The sequence below is a fragment of the Tamandua tetradactyla genome, chromosome 7 (genome assembly GCF_023851605.1).
Source record: "Tamandua tetradactyla isolate mTamTet1 chromosome 7, mTamTet1.pri, whole genome shotgun sequence".
Taxonomy (NCBI): domain Eukaryota; kingdom Metazoa; phylum Chordata; class Mammalia; order Pilosa; family Myrmecophagidae; genus Tamandua; species Tamandua tetradactyla.
The window spans coordinates 147,338,712-147,354,957 of NC_135333.1; the positions used below are offsets into that span (position 1 = coordinate 147,338,712).

The following is a 16,246-nucleotide window of genomic DNA, read 5'->3' on the forward strand; positions in this document are numbered from 1 at the left end:
CATGATAATAGTTTCTAATCCTTGGAACCTGTAAATTTATCTTATTTGAGAAAAGAGTCTTTGCATGTGATTAAGTTAAGGATCTTGAGATGGGGATGTTATTCTGGATTATCCAGGTAACCTCTAAATGCTTCACAAGTATTCTTACAAGAAAGAGGCAGAGGGCGGTTTCCCACATACACAGAGGAGAAGTCCATGAGAAGATGAGCAGAGAGTGATTTGAAGATACCTGCCTTTGATTCTGAAGGGAGGCAGCCACCAGCCACGGAATGCTGATAGTACCAGAAGCTGGAAGAGGCAAGGACCAGTTTCTCCCTTAGAGGTTCTGGTGGGAGCACAGCCCTCATGAGAAATGATGTCAACACAGTGATCCTGATTTTGGAACAGCTGGCTTCCAGAAATTTGAGAGAATAAATTTCTGTCTTTTAAGCCAGCAAGTTTGTGTTAATTTGTTACAACTTAATGCCGTCTCTAAACTGTCTCTTGACACCAATTTTGTCTTCTCCAAACAATTCTCCATATTATAGACTTGTGCCACTAGACATATATGGCTACTGAGGACTTGAAATGTAACCAACACAAATTGAGATGGACTGTAAAGTATAAAATACATATACCAGTTTTAGAGATTTTATATGAGAAAATGATGTAAAATATATTTTATACTGGTAACGTTTTAAAATGATAATGTTTCAGAATACTGAGCAATAATAATTACATTCTTATAATGAATGACCCATGTTTTTTTTTTAACTTTTCTAGAAAATTTAAAATTAAATATGCAGTTCATATTTATGGCTTACTTGATATCTCATATAGAAAGATTGATCTTTGCAAAATATAAACATGAGTATGCAACTCATCTCTTTTGTGATTTTTTTCTTAAGGACAGGATTTAAATACTGAAGATCTGTAATTCCTTGTTTATCCCTCAGTTTCCTTTTTAACCACATCCACTACCCCCATTTCCCTTCTTTTTTCTGTGACACTGTCTTAATTACACAACCTAGAAGTTATAATAAACATAATAATAACTTGTCAGATAATTTAGCTGTGAGCATGTATCAAAGTTTTATTATAATCTTGCTGCATGGGAAAAACCTCTAGTTGACCAGTTTAAAAATTTATTTTCTAACACAGTCATAGGAAGTATAGAAAAGAATAATCATTTAAAGATCCCCAGACTCTTAAATGTCAGGTGAATGGGTGAGGGACTGATTTCCCACACATAATTAAGTTTATTAATATATTATACCAATTAACATATTGATTACTATATGATATTCATATTGATTAATAAACTAATTCATAAACAATTGCACTACTATTGGAAATTGCTAGCCATTTTATCAGAAATTTAATTAGTCAAAGAAGGCAATTACTAATTGCATCGAAGAATAACATTTTATCCTAGAATAAGTTGGGAACAATATTTCCTTTAGAGTAACCTTCATTCCCTTACCACAAGGCCCTTACATGGTCTCAATGCCTTTCCTCAGACAAGCCTTTCTGAATCTTTGAGTGAGGTCAAGAAACTGGGTTATTTGCTTTTTGAAAACCACACAGATAAAGTGTCTCACTTGCTACATCATACTCTCAGGCCCTAGAATATAATGCATTCTCAATAAATACATATCAAATAAAATATTTCTGAACATGGAGAAAGCAATTGATTTTTAATGTACTTTAAACGAAAGCATTAAATTTGAGAATTACCTTTGCAGGTGTGGAGTTCCCTGGAAACCAGATGAGTAGAGAAGTCTCTTTGTTGGTCAGGAAAGGAAGTGGACAGCCTGACCACTTTGCCATCCAGATCAGGCAAAGTCCTACCAAACATTCGGTTCATTTCGCCTTTAAATTTAATGTGACAGTTACTTTCTATAAGTTTTTCCTTTTTTATTTCTCCTTTTCAAGTATTTTGATGATGCCTTCATTATATATAATTCAATTTAAATGTGTGTTTTGGAGAAAACAGAGTAAATACAAGAACAGGTGGAAATGTAAGGCTAGAGTCTCAAAGACAGGTGGGGGCTTAAAAGATAAAAATAGGAATTATTTGTCTAGAAATGAGAAGCGAATATGTGAATTTTGCTTTGTGATATTTTCCAACCTGAAAGATCGTGATCAAATAGGGAAGATTGAGAAGAGCACTTAATGGATAAGGTAGGGCTCTTCACTGTTCATTGAATTTAGACCTCTTTCTAGTCCATTGGGTTTAATTTTTCAATTTGCAAAATACATTTATTCCCATTTAATGTGACATTTATAAAAGAGCCAATATAATATAAGAAAAAAAACATTGAATTAAGGGTCAGAAAATCTGTATCCTTTTCATGTTTTATGATTTCTCCAGGAAGAATCAATGGATCCATTATCTGTATTCAATGTATTTAAACAGACTTTATGGTTGAAGATAGTAATGGATAATAAAATGCACTCATTAGAGTTGAAGTGGTTCTATTAATAAATTGTAATACAAATTATGTGTTCAGTTCCCAGCGAAGCATACTGCCAACGGAGAGCAGAAAGTCTAGAAGTCTGGTCATAAGCCATCCAAGAGCACTTTGCTTATAAGCATCTTCAGCAGTTGTATTCAGTCTGGTTTAGTCTTCTAATTTGGTGTGTCCATTTAGGAAGTTTTTGAAACTTTTCAAGTTCAATAATTTGCTTCAATGACTCACAGGACTCACTGAAATTTACACTTTATGACATGGAAAGGATACAGATTAAATCAGTCAAGAAAAGAAGCACATATGCCCGAATCCAGGAGAAGTAGCTAACGCAGAGCTTCTGTTGTCCTCTACTGGGGAGTCACGGACAGTGTTACTTTCCGGTTATCCACGCATAACAACGTGACTCGAGGGTTGCCGTTCACAGAACCTCACCTGAGCGTCAGTCTCCAGTGTTTCCAGTGGGCTCCATCACGTAGATATAATTGACTGATTGATGCCCACATGGTTGATTTCAATCTCTAATTCAACTGATAGGTAAAATCCAAAGCCCCACCCTGAGTTGCGTTTTTACTATCTGGCTTGGCATGAAGTCCTCAATCTAAATTACACTGTTATTATCTGGTATGGCCAGCCCCATCCTAAGAGGATCCGGTGCAGACAGCCCCCACCCTAAGCCACGTTGTTCAATTATCTGGCATAACTGAGACCCACAAACAAAGACACTTATATCAGTAGTGCCATTCCAAGGGCTTAGATATTATCTCCCAGAAGCTAGGACAAGCATCAGACCTCTTTTTGGGCAAGGTTGAATTTGTTATTGCATGGCAGGCTACTAAAATTATTTTTAATATTTGGAGTAGGCCAATTAGTCCACATCATTCTCTGAAACTTATGTTTCCAACGTCGGATATAACTAACGTGCTGTGAGAGAGTTCACATGGAAGGAATTCTGAACATTTCTCTATTTCTTATGTAATAACTATACATTGTACTTCTTGTTATCACTTAAAGCTGCTCCGAGAAGAAATAATCTTTTGATTGAAAGGCAAATAAAATTATCCACAAAGTCATGATGGGTAAAAGCATAAAATAATGAAATGCAGAAGAGCATCATTAGAGACAATTTATTGGCTTTGCAGACATTTTCTGCACTTGGCGATTTGAGGGAAATGGCATTACTCAAGAAAAAAGGAGTTTTCATATGCATTTTTTCTCTAAAAATGATTTGATGGTAATTGTTTCTTTAAAACTCTTCATTGTATCTGTCCACAAATCTGCTTTGTTTATTCTTGATTAGGCATGCATCTTTAAAATAGAGGGCATATATTTGCATTTCCAAAGGTTCCCTTGCTTGAACTTGAACTACATGCAGTAAATACAGGGAAATTTCAGAAATTCCACTAGATGCAATTTCCCTTTTGAGAAACAACTTATGAAAGATTATTCCTAGAGACTCTGGGAATAAATCCATTCTCATCATTTTATGGCCAAAGTGGTTCTTAGGCACCAAGGCAATCAATAAGTACTTTCTTTTGCAGCCTTCATGAGACTTTATACATTTATAAAAAAACTTACAGTATCAATGTCATTTATTGAACCTCTATTTTGTTCAAGACATTATTTTGAACTGCGTGGTAAGAATAAAGATGACCGGGTTCCCGGGTAGTTCAGGGGTTAGAATGCCTACCTTTGATGCAGGAGACCTGGGCTTGATTCCCGGATCAAGCACCCAAAAACAAAACAAAACAAAAGAATAAAGATGACCAATAAAAACACAGTGGCTAGCTAGCTTCAAGTGCCTTACTAACTCTTCTTTTTCAATCTCTCTGTTATAGTTAGAAAGTAGGCATATATGGATTCTACTGATGCTTCCAAAATCTCCTAACTCCACTTCCTCGTGCCTCAAATACCAAAAACAATTGGTCACATATAGATGCAAGTGGAGAAGATGGGGAATGTCAGGTTCTCCAACATGTTGTTCCACTGCTTACAACGATCCTACCCACAGGTGCTTACAGCATAAAAACCAACAAGCTGAGGATGTGTGACAGTGGCTCAGCAGGCAGAGTTCTCGCCTGCCAAGCTGGAGACCCGGGTTTGATTATCGGAGCCTGCTTTCCCATATGAGAAAAAAACCAATTAGCCGGATCTGAACACAGATTTAAGAGACCACTCTGTCCTGCTTGGCAGAGAAATATCATCTGCTTTATGGCTCACCTTTCACATAAGCCACTCCTCCCGCTCTAGGAAGGCTCTAGAAAGGGGTAGAGTTTTCAAAAAGGCAGCTAGGGTCCTGGAAAATTTGGGCAAGAATCCTCACTGAAAATCTTTACATGGATTTTTGGGAGCCCTGTTTTCCCTCACACCCCCATGGCAGAGATGGAGAGAGACTCCTTCCATGGCTCTTCGCTGATGAAAATTCTCTTTCTTACGGCTCAATGCCAAAATATAGGGAGAAGAGAAACAGTCCTCCTTTCAAAAGCACTTTATTATGTCTTTAAAATCAGCCATTTGTTTAGTCAAAACCAGAAGATAATATAGGTTCAATAAATAAAGCAAATGCCTTATCTGTGGAGGCCACAGATTGTTACTAAAATCTGTTTAGAAATACGAAAACTTATATTAAAACATAATTAACACTGTCATTTCCTTTGGAAATTTTCAATAATTAACACTGTCATGTCCTTTGGAAATTTTCAGTTGGGATTCCATATGTATTTGATTAAATAAGGCATCATTTTAGCCACCTTGTTACCTTTTGATTGCAAAGTAGTATTTACTCTGGGTTTACTTTTTCTTCCATTTAAGTCCCATGTTCTATATGAACAGTAATATGAAGTAATTGACTAGATATTTTAAACTATCTTGTAGAAGTGCACTACTTTGTAACTATATCTCTATGGAATTATTAACACATTGTGTGATGCCAGAAGTTACAATTGTTTGGCAACAAGACAGTTTTTCCCCAGTGTAGCATTTGGATTGATTTCCAAATTAAAAACCATGATATAAAATTATTTAAAGCATTTTCCTATGCTTATTTTCAAACTTCTATTTCTTTCTTGCTTTTCTGACATTGCTGAAATCTGCAACTTGACCTTTCCTTGAAATTAATGGTCACACAGTAACTGTAGGTCTGACTCTAGCAGTATCAATATTTGCTTGGCTGGAGAAATGTTTTCATCTGTTTGCACATGATCTATTCTCTAGTTCTCTGAAGATCCTGCATATCTTTTGCAATTCATTCTGTCAGAAGGAAATTTGCAGAGAAGACTGCAAATCCATGCTGCCCTGCAGAAGTAATGCGGGACGCCGCTGTCGTGGAGTTAGCGTACCAGCTGGTAAAGCAAAATTTTCCTCTATTGTTGTTCTACGCTAATGGTATACAGAAATTGTATTTTAATTTGATAATTAAGATAATATTAGTATCAGTTATGATCTTATTCTATAGGAGAATTAATTCATTTTATTTAAAATCCCAATATCATTGGTGTCTTTGAGATATTAATAATTTCAGGTTTTGGAATGTGCCCCAGTATGACAGACATTTTTTCCCCTCAAACCAGTTAATAAAACCATTCATTGATCCTGCAAAATGCAAACAGTTAAAGAGTATAATAATTCTAAAAAAGCTAATTACTCTGTTATGTTTGCTAGGAGACTATGTAGAGCGTGTTGCTGGTAGTCAGGCTGGGGCTTCTGCAGGCTAAATTTTGAGTAGCAGTTCTCCGACAAAGCATGTATAGTCTAGGAAATATGGTGTTTCTGATCTCACAAAGAGATAGCCACTGAACTTTTAAAATATAACAAACAAAATCTTTATATTTGAGAAGGAACTTTATAATTGTTGGATTTCTAGGCAGCCAGCTCCAGATTAGTAACCAGAATATTGCTTGGTGATCAAAGAATGTAGACAAAAGTGGGTAGCTCTGCAGGATATTGTATCCAGATTAGGGAAAATCCTGCTTTAATCTGTTTCTTCTCCCTCATATTTAGTGTACTGATACGTTGGAACAATAATATTTGTATTATTAGAAGTAAGTTCACTTGCTTCTTTTTTAGTTTTACTAACGTGGAGACTGCAAAATTTTATATTACATATTAAGGTTGCATTATATTTCTCTTGGAAGCACTGCTCTAGTGTAAAGGACATGAAGTCTCACATGTGAACATAGTACAGGTAAATTTCCCTCCACTGAGGAACCATGAAACTGGAAAAGGCTCTCTAACTTCTGTGCAGTGGCAAATTAGAGGATTTATATTCAACCGCCATGAGTCTGACCGGCTCTTTGAAGTGTTTGCTTTCTGCCTCTGAAGTTCAGTCACTACCCGGTTTCTGGTACTGCTCCATCACTGTGTCTCTAGCCCCACCAGCAACTGACTAAAGAGCCTATCCAGCCCTTATACCCTGAAGCAACCCAAGGAAAGGCTAGACAAAAGAATTTAAGGAGCTTACTATAGATGTCATTTCTCTGAGAACAAGACAACACTTAATGAGATGCTGTTTGGGAGCAAATGACCATGCCACTATGCTCAAAGGAGCTACACAGAATTTGGTCCAGCTTCTACTCTCTAGAACACTGCTACAGTGATTATCAGAAATAAGGACCAACTTTTATGGTCTGTGGTCTCTTTAACTCTTCAGTGGCCCAACTCTGTTGTACTTCTTATATTAGTTTTATTGCTGGGTAACAAATAATCACATACTTGTTTTTTGTTAGCTAAAACAACAACATTTGTTAGCTCAGAGTTTTGTAGGTGATAAGTCATGGTCAGTGCAAGTAAGTTCTCTGCTCAGGGTATCACAAGGCCAAAGTCAACGTGTAGGCTAGGGTAAAATCGTATCTGGAGGCTCTGGGGAAGATTCCACTTCCAAGCTTATTCAGTTTGTTGGAATAATTCACTTCCTTGTGGTTGTGGGACTATAGTCACCATTTTCTGGTGGGCTGTCAGCTAGAGACAAATGTCATCTAGAATCTGCAATCTGGTCCTTATACATGGCCCCCTCCATTTCAAAGCTCACAGTGGTTTTTTGTATCATTTTTTCCTATGATTCTCTCTGATTTATTTTTCTGATGCCAGATGGCATGTCATTAGATTAGGCCCACTAAATATCAACTCTTTCGCCATATAACATAACACAATCTCAGGAATAATATCTCATCATATTCAGAGTTTCCATCCCCCCACAGGTATGCAAGGAAGAGGGTATGTTGGATTTGTTAGGCTGCTGAAACAAATATCAGACAATGGCTTGTCTTAAGCAATGGGAATTTATTGGCTCATTGTTTCAGAGGCCAGAATTCCAAATCAAGGCATTGGCAAGATGGCTTGAGCTCCTCAGCTTTCCCATCACAGGATGATGTTCTCTCCTTTCTCTTATGGGATCCTGCTGACATTTGGCTTCCAGCTCCTCTCCATGGCTTTCTTTGGCAATGTCTGCATTTCTTCTGCTCCTAAAGGACTCCAGTAATCTGGATTAATTCAGATTACTAAATAAATCCAATTAATTAATACCCTCATTCAGTTGGGCCACATCTTAACTAAAGAGGGCATCTTCAAGAGAACCTATTTATAGTAGGTTTATTCCCACAGGAATGTGGATTAAGAAAATGTGCAAATTGGGGTAGATAATTCAATCTACCACAGAAGGTCATTGGTGGTCATTCTTAGAATTCTGCCTCATTTAAACATCAGCACCTTTTGTGCAGATATCCAGCTATTTGATTTCTCTTAGAAATCAGAATATCATGCTACATTCTACCAGCGTCACAATTGGCTAGACCTAAAAATCAGCTAGACGCTTTCAGACGAGTCTTCTTTAATCAAGTTCACCACTCTCTCCACCTTGCTTACTCACCCCTATTAACTTATAGCCAGTCAATTTCATTCTGTAAGTACTTCGGTTTTCAAAAACTACCTTATGCAAGAACAATTTAGCAACACAACACTTCTGACAAAGCGTATATTCACCCCTCTTCAAACCTAAATTTGTCCAGGAAACTAATCACCTCAATGATAGCTGCACTTTGAAGATAATTAGACAATCTCCAGCTAAGCAGTAATGCTTCTTTTGCCTCTCCAGGGTGATTCTTACAATAACATTTCAATAAGCTTAGTATTTCTGAGCATGTATTGTCTTTTGGTCTGATGAGTGAATAATATTACACAAATTAAATGCTACCACTGAGTTAGCCCATGCAAAAAGCATGAATGTACTCTCAGTGGACAAATATATTCCTGTGTAATCATGCCAGCAGCAGAAAATGGAATCTGTCATAAAAAATAAATTATCCAAGAGTCAGACCTTGTTCACACAGCTCAGCACTAAATTTCATTTTCCTTGTTCTTCGGCTGAGATCCTAAACAAACACAGCAAATAGTCTGAAAGATCACATTGTTCATCAAAGTTGGATTCTGCAGCTTCAGAATTCAGATGTATGAAACTGCAGCAGTTGGGCAGCCTGCTGCCTCCATGGGCTGGTTCTCTGTGATCACAGGCTCGTACAATTAGCTTTTCCAGTTTCAGAAGCCATAAAGAGAGGCAAGGGCACTGCCTGCAAGCTGCATGCCCGGGGGCTTGGAGGAGGAGAGGCTGGGATTGACAAGAATTGAAGCAATGGAATCAGATAATGCTGAAAAGGCTATTGTGATCTAGACTGTGGAGGGCCTTGCATGTCAGGGTTAGAAGCGTCAAAATTATCCTTTAATGAACAGTGAATCACTTCATTTAAAGCAGCAGAAGAGTAAAGCAGCTAGAAGCACAGCCTTTGGAATCTGCATGGGATCAGCCTCTGCCTTTTACTAGCTATGTGACCCCAAGTAAGTTATTCAGATACTCTATGTCTCAGTTACATCATGTACAAGGGGGATGATATAGAGATGTGTTAATATATTCACAGCATTAGAACAGTGCCTAATAAGTAGTAAACAGCCAATAAATGTTAGTCACTATGATTATAGTTGCAATCCAGGATTGATTCACATTGGAGTCGACAAAAGTAAATAATAAACCCCAAATAAAAGATGTATCAAAATAGCAAACAATGATTTACCCTATTCAATAGGTACATTAAATTCCTCTGGGTTGCAAAGAGGAGGCACTCTTGACTCATTTCAGTTAATTGGATTTTATCATAAATCTATTTTCCTTCTCTCTGCCTTACATGTATTTGTGCAAGGTTTACTGCACATCTTGGTTTATGAGGTTGCTGTGACAAATACCACTCAATGGGTTAGCTTAAACAACAGGAATTTTGGCTTATGGTTTTGAGGCTGGAAGAAATCCCAAATCAACATATTAGCAAGGAAGTCTGGTGCTGGCTGCCAAGAGTCCTTGGGGTCCCTTGGCTTGTACTTCCTCTCATTTCTCGCTTATGTGATTTTTGTGGGTTCTCTTTTTAAGGCCTCTAGTAATCAAGATGAAGGCCCACCCTGCTTCGGTTGGCCACACATTAACTAAAAATAACATTTTAAAAGGCTCTATTTGCAATGGGCTCACACCCACAGGAAAAGAAGGGTGAATAAGGTGCCCCAGCAGCAAACATGTGTTTTAAATCTTAACGCAAGTCCAGAACACGTTTGATGGGGTGTGTTACTCAACTGACCACACTGTCTGATCGCTTTTGATCTCTCTGCTCTGCTGTTTCTACTAACATATTTCCTTGTGGAGTATTTCACATTCAAATTGTGTAAAGGAAAGGTGTGAGTGGTTTACCCACTCACCATTAAATGTGCCTAACTCAGTCTGGGCACTTTTCTGCCATACCAGTTCTTTGATTCCTGTCTGACCTATGATGGTTACCTTTGGGTCCTGGCCCAGGCAGCAGTGCACAGTGCGGCAGAGGAAATGGTCCTGTGTATGTGTGCAACCACCCCATGCCCTCTGGACAAGTAAAGGAAGGTTTTAGATGAGTACGCTATGCTACTATCTCTTCTACCCCAATGTTCTTGGTTTTTGGGGTGTGGTACTGATGAGTATGTGAGTGAAAAAGAAGAAGAACGAACAAAAGCCTCACTGACAATTTTTTTTTTTTAACAAAAACATTGAGGAAAAAAAGAGCTCATACACTCTGGAGGAATATTAGGCTTAAAGAAAGAATCTTGTGAAAGTGTACATTATGGATGGAATGGGAGAGCAAGAGTCAGTGGGGATGGAATGGCATAGAGGACAAAAAGAATTCTTCTGTGTCAGAATAATGAGAGGCTCTGGAATGTATAGTTGTATTGGAGAATAGAAGACCGGTATTTTAGTAAAATTCTTGTCAACTAAGTACTTGGATCCTTTTTTCTTCTCCGATAGAAAAGGTAAAGATTGGAAATATCATTCAGCCTATAATTCTTTGATTGTGACACTTCCCTGAAACACAACTTCAATATGGTTACATAGAGAGATTCAAATAGGAGGCTGTAAATGGCTATCCTAGAAGAGAGAAAAGGTTTACCTGGACTTTCTAGTATAGCAATGACTCTTGATATTCCAACTCCATTCTGATTGCGCTACCTTACCTCCGAAGCATAATATATACCCAATTACCTAGGAAAGAGGAAAATGTCTTAAAGAAGAAAATGATATGAAAATAACTTTTGGAAACTTACAAGTGGATTTTTAGTGCACATCATTTAAAAATATTTATAATTTTTTATAACCTTTTTATCAATAATTAAGCCAGAGACTTGCATTTAGATGCATTTGGCTTTTAAATGTACCTTTAAGAAATCCTGTGTTTGAAGGAATGTTTATTCTAGGCAGTAGAGAACAGTGATTAAAATATCAGGTCCAGAGAATGACATAAATTCAAATACATAAGTCTTTTCCAGTTTTTAGCTGCATTGTTCTAGGTAAGTTAAAATGCTTATGGTAGATTTAAATTCTATACACAAATTATTTGATGCTCTTCCCTTCAAAAATTAGACCTATATATCCACCTCTTGAGTGTTGGCCGGATGTAGTAGCTTCCTTCTAATAAATGGAATAAAGAGAAAGTGACGTTGTATGACTCTGGAAACAAGATCATGAAAAACACTCTGACCTCCTCTCTCTTGTGGGAAGCCAGCAGCTGTGTTGAAAGGACACATTAAGCATTCCAATGGAAAGGCCCACCTGGCAAGGAACTGAGGCCTCCTGCCTACAACATTGTGATACCTTCCAACCTCCTCTACCCACCATCCTGCCAACCTCTTGCCAGTGATCATCTTGGAAACAAATTCTCCAGCCCCAGTCCACCCTTCAGATGACAGCTGCTCTAGTTTGCTAGCTACTGGAATGCAATATACCAGAAACGGAATCACTTTTAAAAAAGAGGAATTTAATAAGTTGCTAGTTTACAGTTCTAAGGTCAAGGAAATGTCCCAATTAAAGCAAGGTTATAGAGATGTCCAATCTAAGGCATCCAGGAAAAGATACCTTGGTTCAAGAAGGCCGATGAAGTTCAGGGTTTCTCTCTCAAGTGAAAGGGCACGTGGCGAACACCACCCGAGTTTCTCTCTCATCTGAAAAGGCACATGGTGAACACGGTCAGGGTTCCTCTCTCAGCTGGAAGGGCACATGGCAAACACGGCATCATTTGCTAGCTTTCTCTTCTCACTTTTGGTTTCATGAAGCTCCCCGGGAGGCATTTTCCTTCTTCATCTCCAAGGGTCGCTGGCTCATGGACTCTCTGCTTCATGGTGCTGCAGCATTCTCTGCTCTCTTCGAATCTCCCATTCTCCAAAATGTTTCCTCCTTTATAGGACTTCAGAAACTAATCAAGACCCACCCAAATGGGTGGAGACACATCTCCCCTAATCCAGTTTAACAACCACTCTTGATTGGGATACATCTCCAGGGAGATTATCTAATTACAGATTCAAACATACAGTATTGAATAGGTATTATTCTGCCATTACAAAATGGGATTTTGATTAAAACATGGCTTTTCCAGGGGACACACATCTTTTCAAACCAGCACAACTGCAGTCCCAAAACACATCTTGACTGCACCTTCATGAGATACACTGAGCCAGAATCACCCAGCTCACCCGCTCCCAATTTCGTGGCCCACAGAAATTGTGTGCTAATCAAGGTTTATTGTTTTAAGTCACTAAATTGTGGGCCAATTTACTATCAAGTTCTTTTAGTGATATTTTGGAAAGCCAACATTTGAAAGGAGGTTCCAAATAGTAGAGTTTTGTGGCACATTATAATAGCCACTAGCCACTTGTAGCTATTTAAATATAAATTAATAAAAAGTAAATAAAATTTAAAATCCAATTTTTCAGTCACATTAGCCACATTTCAAGAAGTATTATGATTATATTTGGCTAGAGGCTAATGTATCAGACAGTATAGATACAGGATATTTTTATCATTGGAAAAATTTCTATTGGTTTTACTCTACGACAATGTTACTCAGATGTTTAAATGTTAGATGTTTAAATGTAAGAACTATTGATAAAAGAACACAGTCAAAATCACTGCATGAGTCATGGGCATTTAAGATATCTATGATGCACTCTACCCATAGAATCACAACCTGCTGTCTGGATGAAAGTTCAGTTGTGGGAAAATTCATCACATGACACATTAATTATTCAGTGATTTATTTTAAGCAAAACTGCATATGCTTTATATTAAATTTATGCCATTAATTTTACTATTATCAACTGTATTATTTGTTTATATTTGCAATTGTCTTTGGTCTTATAAATATATTTGGGTTATAAGTATATATATTGTATATATGTGTGCTCATGATCAAGTAACATTATAATAAATTAGTATGCTCATACTGAGATTCTATGATATTTTTCTCCTTTTAAAACAATGCCTAGGAAGGGGAAGCTAAACCTACCTTACTTATGCCTCAGAGCCACTTCCAGAGAACCTCTTTTGTTGCTCAGATGTGGCTTCTCTCTCTCTAAACCCAACTGTGCAAGTAAACTCATCACCCTCCCCACTACGTGGGACATGACTTCCAGGGGTGTAAATCTCTCTGGCAATGTGGGACATGACTCTCAGGGATGAGCCTAGCCATGATGCCTTGGGATTGACAATGCTTTCTTGACCAAAGAAGGGAAAAGCAATGTAATAAAATATGGTTTCAGTGGCTAAGTTTCAAATAGAGTCAAGAAGTTATTCTGGAAGTTACCCTTATATGAATTTCAGCCAGATATTGCAATTTGCCATGGTATGCCAAACCCCAACTAGGGTTTTATCTGAGGTTCTATAAAAGTTTCACACAGTGAGTTTGTTTTACAGAAACTTGAAATCTCCAGGTTGTTCCTATGTCAGACAAGAATAGAAACTCAGAAGTACCCTTCAAGAATATCAGACAGTTACATCCCCCAGGCCATAATGTTGACACCCCTTTTTAACATGAAGAAGTTAGAATGGTCATTGCCCAAATCTCCCTGAAGATCGAAAGGATGATTAAATGAGAGGAAAGAGTTGGAATTGAGAAGATAGGTTTTAATGATTGATTATAACTGCTGACTTATATAGATATTTCTTTTCAGTCTCTAATGTATTGGGACATCTAGAAGGAAGCACCTGGAATTGTGACCTGTAACCCATATCATACTTTGAAATTTCCTCTACAAGTACTTGCTAAACTGTATTTTGAAATGTATCACTTTTCTGCACATATGTTATATTCCACAATTTAAAAATGTCAAAAAAAAAAAAAGCAATGCATACCTAATTCTGTTTTGAGGGAAAAAATATTTTAGGGCTATGACATTAATTTCAACTTGCAGTCATAATTTCTGTGGACTTCCTTTTCAATTTTTGAGCAGAAGATACTGACTGGCCCAGCTTGAACCATGTGTCCCTCCTTGCTCCATTCAGCTATGATCAGTATAGCAGATTCGTGTATAATGTACTAGTAAAACATAATTGTCTAGGGCCAATCCATGTGAATTGCAGTGTATGGTGGTTTAAAACTATATATCCCAGGAAAACATGTTCTTAAACTTAATCTATTCCTGTGGGTGTAGGAACTTTTGATGAGATTTTTCAATTAAGGTGTGGCCCAATTCAATCAGGATGGATTATAATCCTTTTCTGGAGTCCTTTATAAGCAGAAGGAAATTCAGACACAGAAGGAAGTTGCAGAGTGAAAAGGCAGAGGTTTAAATCAATCGAACCCAGAAGTTAAGGGAGAGACCAGGAGAGGCTGCTATGTGCATTGCCATGAGACAGAAAAAGCTAAAGACCACGGACTGTCAGTCTTTGGGGAGAAAGCATCACCTTGATTGTCTTGATTGGGACCTTTCCTAGCCTCAAAACCATGAGCTAATAAATTCCTGTTGTTTAAGCCAACCCATCGCATGGTATTTGCTTGAACAGCTGAGGAAAACTAAAACAAGTTGCTTTTCAAAGAGAAGCTGATGAGATACCCAAAGTTGCCAACTCATGCTATGATAACAGTTACAGATGAGGGTCATTCCTACAAAAGAGGTTAGTTTTTCTTTCAGGTAAGAGACTTGCATATTAACCTGGACCTTCAAGAAAGAGAATGCCTAAACCTGAATGACCCTGCTGGAAGGAATTTCTTGCACAGAAGCAAGCTCTGGAGGGAGGTGTTTTAAAATGGAGGACCACTACTTACAACTTTAAGGCATACCCAGTAGGTAGCCCTGCCTATGCTTTTGCTAACGTACGTGAATGCCAATACTTCTTTGATGATACATTTCATGAGCTCTGTGAGACACCTAAACTGCTTGTGGAGAACAGGTTTCTAAAGAGAGAAAGGCTTTTGATGAATGCAGGAGAATTATATTAAGTAATCTGCATGGCACATCCTTTGTTATGTTGATTGTGTCCTGGCTTTTATTTGAACTGGATGAAAAATAGAAAGATGTGTATCTCTTCCTCACTATGTATGTGCAATTTTTTCCCAACAACTAGCAGAGTTAGGCCAACTCTTTCTGGGAAAAACAGCTTAGTGCTGGGGCATGCTGTTTTCTCTAATGCCCTCTTTCCTTATTTCATGGAGTGGCCTGGAGAAACATCTCTCCCTGTTATTGATGGGAACAACCAAACTGCTTTAGTACCTGCCAATCTGAATTTAAGTGCGCTCGCTCGCTGTTTTTTTTCTCCTCTCCTTTAAAACCATTTGCAAAAGTCCTCTGTATATCCTTCCACTCTGTGTTGCCACCTCCCCACCTCCTGTCTTCTTTTTCCTTGCTTCTTTTATTTCTTTCTTTAATTACACTTTTCCACAACTATTTTTCACTTAGCCTCAGAGAGTACTCCCAGGTTTTTCCTCTTCACTATGTTGCAATGAGCCTTTATTTTATTAACTGTTCCTGATTTCCCATCCATTTGCATGGCAAAATAATCTGTGCAATATGTTTATTCAAAGAGGAGGTATACCCTGCCTTCATATGTCTGAATAAAGGAAGTTTCCATTTTCTCACTAAATTATTTCCTGAAGCTCACAGAATAAATTAGATTACCTTGAAGTATACCATATTTTCATAGGAACAATTTTATGACCGGAGAAGTTACAAATCTGAAAATGAACATTTGGTTACGTACAACACATTTGTGTCCCATGTACTGTCAAGTTCTCACCTATCCTATGAGAGTTAGAGCAAATGCACCTTTGGGAATTTTAGCAAGAAATGAAATCTTATAGCACATTATCTATTATGTCTCTCAGTTCAGTTCCTTATTTAAAATGGTATTTTGCATGTGTGTTTTAATACTCGCATTGGAATAGAAACACTGATTGGATTAGATTAAGGCATTAAGCACAGTACCTTCTACCTCTATATTAATTTAAACTAGTAATTTATGGGTAGGCATA

The 16,246-nt window shown here is 37.6% G+C and overlaps 1 protein-coding gene and 1 long non-coding RNA gene across 6 annotated transcripts in view; one reads left to right on the top strand and one right to left on the bottom strand.

The window, feature by feature from the left end:
- The window catches only part of LOC143642744 (uncharacterized), a 112,033-nt gene that overhangs the window by 38,939 nt on the left and 56,848 nt on the right, over positions 1-16,246 (bottom strand). The window contains exon 3 of one of the 4 annotated variants that reach the window (XR_013155842.1): positions 10,905-10,989. The exons of the other annotated variants lie outside the window; for them this stretch is intronic. This is a non-coding gene — a long non-coding RNA (uncharacterized LOC143642744). Of the gene's footprint in view, positions 1-10,904; positions 10,990-16,246 lie in introns of those variants that run through there. 4 annotated transcript variants of the gene reach the window in all.
- The window catches only part of SYT1 (synaptotagmin 1), a 1,262,805-nt gene continuing 1,252,242 nt past the window's right edge, over positions 5,684-16,246 (top strand). Inside the window, exon 1 of one of the 2 annotated variants that reach the window (XM_077111509.1) lies at positions 5,684-5,794. The gene's annotated coding sequence lies outside the window, so the exon portion shown is untranslated. Of the gene's footprint in view, positions 5,795-10,657; positions 10,761-16,246 lie in introns of those variants that run through there. The other variant, XM_077111511.1, reaches the window with a different exon arrangement.